Source organism: Schistocerca americana, chromosome 8, assembly GCF_021461395.2.
Source record: "Schistocerca americana isolate TAMUIC-IGC-003095 chromosome 8, iqSchAmer2.1, whole genome shotgun sequence".
NCBI lineage: Eukaryota > Metazoa > Arthropoda > Insecta > Orthoptera > Acrididae > Schistocerca > Schistocerca americana.
Genome location: NC_060126.1, coordinates 329,669,933 through 329,678,405, shown reverse-complemented (window position 1 = coordinate 329,678,405; position 8,473 = coordinate 329,669,933).

Sequence of the window (8,473 nt, the reverse complement as noted above, 5' to 3'; positions counted from 1 at the left end):
ATGAACCATAGACCTTGACGTTGGTGGGGAGGCAGGCGTGCCTCAGTGATACAGATGGCCGTACCGCAGGTGCAACCACAACGGAGGGGTATCTGTTGAGAGGCCAGACAAACGTGTAGTTCCTGAAGAGGGGCAGCAGCCTTTTCAGTAGTTGCAGGGGCAACAGTCTGGATGATTGACTGATTTGGCCTTGCAACACTAACCAAAACGGCCTTGCTGTGCCGGTACTGCGAACGGCTGAAAGCAAGGGGAAACTACAGCTGTAATTTTTCCCGAGGGCATACAGCTTTACTGTATGGTTAAATGATGATGGCCTCCTCTTGGGTAAAATATTCCGGAGGTAAAATAGTCCCCCATTCGGATCTCCGGGCGGGGACTACTCAGGAGGACGTCGTTATCAGGAGAAAGAAAACGGGCGTTCTACGGATCGTTGCGTGGATCCCTTAATCGGGCAGGTAGATTAGAAAATTTAAAAAGGGAAATGGATAGGTTGAAGTTAGATATAGTGGGTGGCAGGAGGAACAAGACTTCTGGTCAGGTGACTACAGGGTTATAAATACAAAATCAAATAGGGGTAATGCAGGAGTAGGTTTAATAATGAATAAAAAAATAGGAGTGCGGGTAAGCTACTACCAACAGCTTAGTGAACGCATTATTGTGGCCAAGATAGATATGAAGCCCATGCCTACTACAGTAGTACAAGTTTATATGCCAACTAGCTCTGCAGATGATGAAGAAACTGATGAAATGTATGATGAGATAAAATAAATTATTCAGACAGTGAAGGGAGACGAAAATTTAATAGTCATGGGTGACTGGAATTCGAGTGTAGGAAAAGGGAGAGAAGGAAGCATAGTAGGTGAATATGGATTGGGGCTAAGAAATGAAAGAGGCAGCCGCCTGGTAGAGTTTTGCACAGAGCATAACTTAATCATAGCTAACACTTGGTTCAAGAATCATAAAAGAAGGTTGTATACGTGGAAGAATCCCTGAGATACTAGAAGGTATCAGATAGATTATATAATGGTAAGACAGAGATTTAGGAACCAAGTTTTAAATTGTAAGACATTTCCAGGGGAAGATGTGGACTCTGACCACAATCTATTGGTTATGAACTGTAGATTAAAACTGAAGAAACTGCAAAAACGTGGGAATTTAAAGAGATGGGACCTGGATAAACTGAAAGAACCAGAGGTTGTACAGAGTTTCAGGGAACAATTGACAGGAACGGGGGAAAGAATTACAGTACAAGATGAATGGGTATCTCTGAGGGATGAAGTAGTGAAGGCAACAGATGATCAAGTAGGTAAAAAGACGAGGTCTAGTAGAAATTCTTGGGTAATAGAAGAAATATTGAATTTAATTGATGAAAGGAGAAAATATAAAAACGCAGTAAATGAAGCAGGCAAAAGGGAATACGAACGTCTCAAAAATGAGATCGACAGGAAGTGCAAAATCGCTAAGCAGGGATGGCTAGAGGACAAATGTAAGGATGTAGAGGCTTATCTCATTAGGGCTAGGATAGATACTGCCTACAGGAAAATTAAGAGACCTTTGGAGAAAAGAGAGCCACTTGTATGAATATCAAGAGCTCAGATGGAATCCCAGTTCTAAACGAAGAACGGAAAGCAGAAAGGTAGAAGGAGTATATAGAGGGACTATACAAGGGCGATGTACTTGAGGACAAAATTACGGAAATGGAAGAGGATGTAGATGAAGATGAAATGGGAGATACGATACTGCGTGAAGAGTTTGACAGAGCAATGAAAGACCTGAGTCGAAACAAGGCCCCGGGAGTAGACAACATTCCGTTGGAACTACTGACGGCCTTGGGAGAGCCAATCCTGACAAAACTCTACCATCTGGTGAGCACGATGTATGAGACAGGCGAAATACCCTCAGACTTCAAGAAGAATATAATAATTCCAATCCCAAAGAAAGCAGGTGTTGACAGAAGTGAAAATTACCGAACTATCAGTTTAATAAGTCACAGCTGCAAAATACTAACGCGAATTCTTTACAGACGAATGGAAAAACTGGTAGAAGCCGATCTCAGCGAAGATCAGTTTGGTTCAGCAGAAATATTGGAACACGTGAGGCGATACTGACCCTACGAGTTATCTTAGAAAATAGGTTAAGGAAAGGCAAACCTATATTTCTAGCATTTGTGGACTTAGAGAAAGCTTTTGACAATGTTGAGTGGAATACTCTCTTTCAAATTCTAAAGGTGACAAGGGTAAAATACTGGGAGCGAAAGGCTATTTACAATTCGTATGGAAACCAGATGGCAGTTGTAAGAGTCGAGGGGCATTCTAAAGGTGGCAAGGGTAAAATACTGGGAGCGAAAGGCTATTTACAATTCGTATGGAAACCAGATGGCAGTTGTAAGAGTCGAGGGGCATGAAAGGGAAGCAGTGGTTGGGAAGGGAGTGAGACAGGGTTGTAGCCTGTCCCAGATGTTATTCAATCTGTATATTGAGCAAGCGGTAAAGGAAACAAAAGAAAAATTCGGAGTAGGTATTAAAGTCCATGGATAAGGAATAAAAACGTTGAGGTTTGCCGATGACATTGTAATTCTGTCAGAGACAGCAAAGGACTTGGAAGAGCAGTTGAACGGAATGGACAGTGTCTTGAAAGGAGGTTATAAGATGAACATTAACAAAAGCAAAACGAGGATAATGGAATGTAGTCGAATTTAGTCGGGTGATGCGGAGGGTAGATTAGGAAATGAGACACTCAAAGTAGTAAAGGAATTTTTGCTATTTGGGGAACAAAATAACTGACGATGCTCGAAGTAGAGAGGATATAAAATGTATACTGGCAATGGCAAGGAAAGCGTTTCTGAAGAAGAGAAATTTGTCAACATCGAGTATAGATTTAAGAGTCAGGAAGTCGTTTCTGAAAGTATTTGTATGGAGTGTAGCCATGTACGGAAGTGAAACGTGGACGATAAATAGTTTGGACAAGAAGAGAATAGAAGCTTTCGAAATGTGGTGCTACAGAAGAATGCTGAATATTAGATGGGTAGATCACATAACTCATGAGGAGGTATTGAACAGAATTGGGGAGAAGAGGAGTTTGTGGGACAACTTGACAAGAATAAGGGACCGCTTGGTACGACATGTTCTGAGGCATCAAGGGATCACAAATTTAGCATTGGAGGGCAGCGTGGAGGGTAAAAATCGTAGAGGGAGACCAAGAGATGAATACACTAAGCAGATTCAGAAGGATGTGGGTTGCAGTAAGTACTGGGAGATGAAGAAGCTTGCACAGGATAGAGTAGCATGGAAGGCCGCATCAAACCAGTCTCAGGACTCAAGACGACAACAACAACAACAACAACAACATCAGAGAAAGTAGTCGAACTTTCGTATCAGCTAAATAATTTATCTAAAAAGGATTTTTGAGAGCGGATGATCTGGACGTGTGTCCATCAGAAACAGTACATTTATAAGAATGGATGTCATGAACTGCTATATATATTATGACTTTTGACCACTATTAAGGTAAATACATTGCTTATTGTCTATCAAAATCTTTCATTTGCTAACTATGTCTATCAGTAGTTAGTGCCTTCAGTAGTTTGAATCTTTTATTTAGCTGGCAGTAGTGGTGCTCGCTGTATTGCAGTAGTTCGAGTAACGAAGATTTTTGTGAAGTAAGTGATTTGTGAAAAGTATAGGTTAATGTTAGTCAGGGCCATTCCTTTGTAAGGATTATTAAAAGTCAGATTGCGTTGCGCTAAAAATATTGTGTGTCAGTTTAGTGTTGATCAGAATACGTAAAGAGCGAAATGTCTGAGTGCGTTCAGTTCTGCTCAGCTGTTTGAAAATCAAATAATGCAAGAGGTTTATCAGCACAGTAATTCACTAATTTTTCTAAGGGGACGTTACAACAGTGGGCAGGTAATTATTTATTTGGATTCCGCAGCAAGCATCCGAGTGTGGGCGATATATCGTATACGATTTGGCAGAATAACTTAAAATATTGGCCAAATAACAGAGCCAGGGAGTACACAGAATGTGAGAGACAGAAAAGCAAGCTCAGATGACAGTCTGCGAGATATAATTCAGCAACCTTATCTCTTGTAAGGGCTTGGCGACTGCTGTTAGCGCTTTTACTACCGTTGCTCGTAAGACGTGATCACTATCGCTTTGAATTATGAAATGCAAGTGTTAAAAGAGTAGGAAACTATGTTTTTCGCCACAGTTTTTTTATCAGAAAGTTGTGTTCCGCAGAAGTGAGATTCACTTAATCCGTTTCCCTCTATTAAATTTAAGAGGCATTTCCGCAAAGACATTGTCGGAATATGTCGAGGAGACATATGTGTGTGTGTTGTACAGAATAAGCTTTGCTGACGAATGCTTAATAATGACATTTCGGCTGCTGACTCAACATCGTGGCGTGCTATCAGAGAGACAACACTATCATCAATACAGTCTCTGTCTTCCGAATCACTCACACACACGCATAGACACACACACACACATATATATATATATATATATATATATATATATATATATGCCTTTTAATCGTGTGTGTCTGCAGCATGATGCGTCTTCTTTATTTTAAATAGCAATCTGTCTTTTCCTACATTGTTGATATTCCTACCTGGAGTTTCCATTGCTTGATATAGGTGTGTGTGTGTGTGTGTGTGTGTGTGTGTGTGTTTAGAGAGTGGTCCATTAATCGTGACCGGGCCAAATATCTCATGAAATAAGCATCAATCGAAAAAACTACAAAAAACGAAACTTCTCTAGCTTGAAGCGGGAAGCCAGATGGCGCTATGGTTGGCCTGCTAGATGGTGCTGCCATAGGTCAAACGGATATCAACTGCGTTTTTTTTTTAATACGAACCTCCATTTTTGTTACATATTCGTGTAGTACGTAAAGAAATATGAATGTTTTAGTTGGACCACTTTTTTCGCTTTGTGATGGATGGCGCTATAATAGTCACAAACTTACAAGTACGTGGTATCACGTAACATTCCGCCAGTGTGGACGGTATTTGCTTCGTGATACATTACCCGTGTCAAAATGGACCGTTTACCAATTGCGAAAAGGTCGATATCGTGTTGATGTATGGCTATTGTGATCAAAATGGCCAACGGGCATGTGCTATGCATGCTGCTCGGTATCCTGGACGACATCATCCAAGTGTCCGGACCGTTCGCCGGTAAGTTACGTTAATTAAGGAAACAGGAAGTGTTCAGCCAAATGTGAAACGTCAACCACGACCTGCAACAAATGATGATGCCCGAGTAGGTGTTTTAGTTGCTGTCGCGGCTAATCCGCATATGAGTAGAAGACAAATTGCGTGAGAATCGGGAATCTCAAAAACGTCGGTGTTGATAATGCTACATCAACACTGATTGCACCCGCACCATATTTCTATGCTCCAGGAATTGCATGGTGACGACTTTGAATGTCGTGTACAGTTCTGCTACTGGGCACAAGAGAAATTACGGGACGATGATAGATTTTTTGCACGCGTTCTATTTAGCGACGAAGGGTCATTCAGCAACAGCGGTAACGTAAATCGGCATAATATGCACTATTGGGCAACGGAAAATCCACGATGGCTGCGAAAAGTGGAACGTCAGCGGCCTTGGCTGGTTAATGTATGGTGCGGAATTATGGGAGGAAAGATAATTGGCCCCCATTTTATCGATGGCAATCCAAATGGTGCAATGTACGCTTATTTCCTACGTAATGTTCTACCGATATTACTACAAGATGTTTCACAGAATGGCGATGTATTTCCAACATCATGGATGTCTAGCATATAGCTCGAGTGCGGTTGAAACGGTATTGAATAGCATATTTCATTACAGGTGGATTGGTCGTCGAAGCACCATACCATGGCCCGAACGTTTACCGGATCTGACGTCCCCGCATTTCTCTCTGTGGGGGAAAGTTGAAGGATATTTGCTATCGTGATCCACCAACAACGACTGATAACATGCGTCAGCGCATTGTCAATGCATGTGCGAACATTACGGAAGGCGGACTACTTGCTGTTGAGAGGAATGTCGTTCCACTTACTGCAAAATGCATTGAGGTCGACAGACATCATTTTGAGCATTTATTGCATTAATGTGGCATTTACAGGTAATCACGCTGTAACAGCATGCATTCTCAGAAATGATAAGTTCACAAAGGTTCATGTATCACATTGGAACAACTGAAATAAAATGTTCAAACGTAGCTACGTTCTGTATTTTAATTTGAAAAACCTACCTGTTACCAAATGTTCGTCTAAAACTGTGAACCGTATGTTTGTGACTATTACAGCGCCATCTGTCACAAAGCGAAAAGAGTGATCCTACTAAAACATTCATACTTCTTTACGTACTACACGAATATGTAATAAAAAATGGGGATTCCCACTTTTAAAAAAACGCAGTTGATATTCCGATATTGACCGCGAAACACGTCAATAGCAAATTTGGAGTGGTGGTGCTGATTCAGATTCATCTAAGAGACTACATGATATATCTACCGTCAAGATTCTCGACCATCAATCTTGCTGAAGTCGAATTCCTCAACAGCGGTGAAATTTGCATAACATATCGCGGAAGAGTGAATAACATCGACACAGTCAATTTCGAAATACTGATAAGCAATTATTTGGGAAGGAAGTCAGTTTCTGTCCACAAAGTATCACGCTGTGGAAGAATAAGAGACATTAATTTTAGATTTCTAAGTGAAGACTGTTGTGACTCTGTGTTTTATTTATAGGAATGTGTAGTTCTCTCATACAATGTTACTGGTGACGTTAAAGGTTTTGCAGAAGTGAATAAGAGAACAAGATGCTCGCTTCGAAGAGTGCAATCCCCATTCGTAACACTATGTTGTTTTTGAAGTGAGTCATAGGTATGAATATATTTATTACACAGAAGTCTCTTTACCAGTATAAAAACCTGGTCAACAGTTATATTAAAGACATATCAGTCACACTGTACGCAGTTTGCCAGCAAAATGCTATTCAGTGCCATTTCAATTTCATTAAGACTAGTTTTGTTTCTCCATTACTTGTTGTCAAATTAAATCTGAACGCAATGTAATTACTATCGTATATTCTCTTAGGCACCATTTTATGAAAAAACAAAAACAAATATGTAATCGAATAATAGCATAACATGCAAAACCGTAAAATCTATGTATTGTCCGAATAAAATAAATAATAGATAGTAAATCATGTTTATTTTTAATTGCATATCGTTATATGATGTGGAATTCTAACTAATTACTCAATGAAATTTACCTAATAGTGATCTTTTTGTGATACACGCTTACATAGGCGTATTCATGCCTATATTCCATTTTGTAATACCTATTTTTGATTATAAGAGTTTAACATCGAAAAATGTGTGTTTGCCTCTTTTACGTAGGCCATAAATGGATATTTCTACAGAATTCGCGGTCGGCAAGTTTTATAAACTGTGTGTGGCATAAGTAAACTTAAATTGTGTGCGCCAGAAACATTAAAACTGTGCACATACGGACATCTGTAACAACAATTACATCGACCAGCCTGTGGCCTATAAAACGCCACTGTAATCAGATTTGCAGCTTAATGAATACCACCGCCCGCCCGATTACGAGGAAAGAATCATCAGCTGCAATCACATGACCGTGGGAGCAGGTCTCAGCGTTTCACCAGGACCAGCCAGCTGCCGTCGATATCGCGACCATCGTCACAACATACAAGATAAGATTTAAAAGCAGCGCTCTCCTCTCAAAAACTAAAATTTATTGCAAACAATCTTAATTTGTAATGTCTTTTCCTTTTGGCTGACATTCACATAACATTTGTCTTCTTTAGAATAAAAGTGTTCTCCACGAAGTGCTGTGTTCTATGTAGACATTGTTGACTTTCACTAGCAGTAGCCATTTCCCTTTTAATTATTTCCATTTTTTTTACATTTTAAACCCGCTGCCGCCGCATGTGTATTTTTTATAACTTTTGGAGGGTATGTGTCTAAATTCGTGTGCCGTAACATTTACCAGAAGTATTGTAATGCTTTGCTACTTGGACAGGGGCGCCCGCCATTAATTTCTTAAACGTCGACCAATGACAGTGAAGCTCGCTTGCTATTGGTGCTAACATTCTATAGTGGGTAATTCAAAGGTGGGTAGCTGTCAAACCACACGGGTTGTGATTACTTTGAATGAGAGTCGTGTAAAATTGTGGGTTCATCACTCAACTTTGGTATTCTTTTATTTGTTGATGTTAGAAGCAAATTTTTTTGTCAATGTCCTTAAATCTTATTTAATATGGTTATTCTATACTAAACTGGGATAAATGCACGGTCAGATATTGTGCTGGGAAGTAAAATTTGGAGAAACGTCTATTTAGATACGACTTGATTTTGACTGCATTAGTTAAGACGGTGCTTTACGGGTATTTTAGCGATACTTAGTGACAAGGTAGAATCCCAGTCGTCACAGGTGGCAATCTTTAAAC